A 1,006-nucleotide genomic window follows, 5' to 3' on the forward strand; every position below is an offset into this window, starting at 1 on the left:
AACAAAAAAAAAAAAAGCCAGAAAAAAAAAAAGCTTTTCAGCTTCGAAATTTTTTTAAAACTTCAGCCAAAGACTTCAAGGAATGATGTTTACCAACCAGCTCTGCAGGAAGAGATTGCAGTTTGGTGGCTCTTTCGGTGACATCCTTTTTTTGCCAAAGCCTTTTAGATCCACCTGGGAGCAGCCAAACCAGCCCCCCCAGAGCTGCAGCCCTTGGTGCTGTTGTTGATCACCCCAGTTGTTTCTTTTTTTTTGCCACAGGTTGTTTTGGATCTGAACCCCCCCAAAAAAATAAATAAAAATCCCTTTTCTTTCTTTCCCTTTTTTTATTTGGTTGGGGTTTTTTTGGGGCCCCCCCCCCATGTTTTCCTGGCATGGGGGCTCCTGGCAGCTTGGGGGTGATGTCCTTGTCCCCCTTCCCAGCCCCCTGCCCATCACTCCACACGTACTGTAGTGCCCACCCGAGGCACCTCTTGCCATTGGGATGTTCCTCTTCTTTTTTTTTTTATGATGATTGATTTTCTTACTCAACCAAATCGTGCCTTAGCCAAGGTGGGGGCTGCTCCACCCCCTCCCCTGGGGCTGGGAACCCCCCCCCCAGACCTCCCCAACAACATGGAAAGTCGATGGGAAGTGAAAACCCCTGGAGCTGCATCCCGGGACCAGATGGATTTGGTAAATGGGGTGATGGGACCCTCCTCCCTTGGACCCCCAATTTTGGGGCTGCCTCATCCAGTGGGGTTCACCCCTGGGTTTCTCACCTGTGGATCATTGGGTTCTTCTCCAGCGGGTTCAGGAGTTTCAGGGCAGGATGAGGCCAAGGATGCTGAGGCCGCGGGGGCTGTTTGACCAGGAAGGTGCTGAGGAAGGTTTTTGGGTTGAGCCAGGGGGATTTTGGGGGCAGCTCCCTTCTCTGCAAGGGTCCACGCAGCCCTTGATGGAAATGTCAGGGGGTTTGCCTCGATGGGGGAGCACCCACAGCCGCCCCCCCGGGGGGGGGGGGCAG

The sequence above is a fragment of the Chaetura pelagica genome, unplaced genomic scaffold (genome assembly GCF_000747805.2).
Source record: "Chaetura pelagica isolate M959 unplaced genomic scaffold, ChaPel_1.0 scaffold859, whole genome shotgun sequence".
NCBI lineage: Eukaryota > Metazoa > Chordata > Aves > Apodiformes > Apodidae > Chaetura > Chaetura pelagica.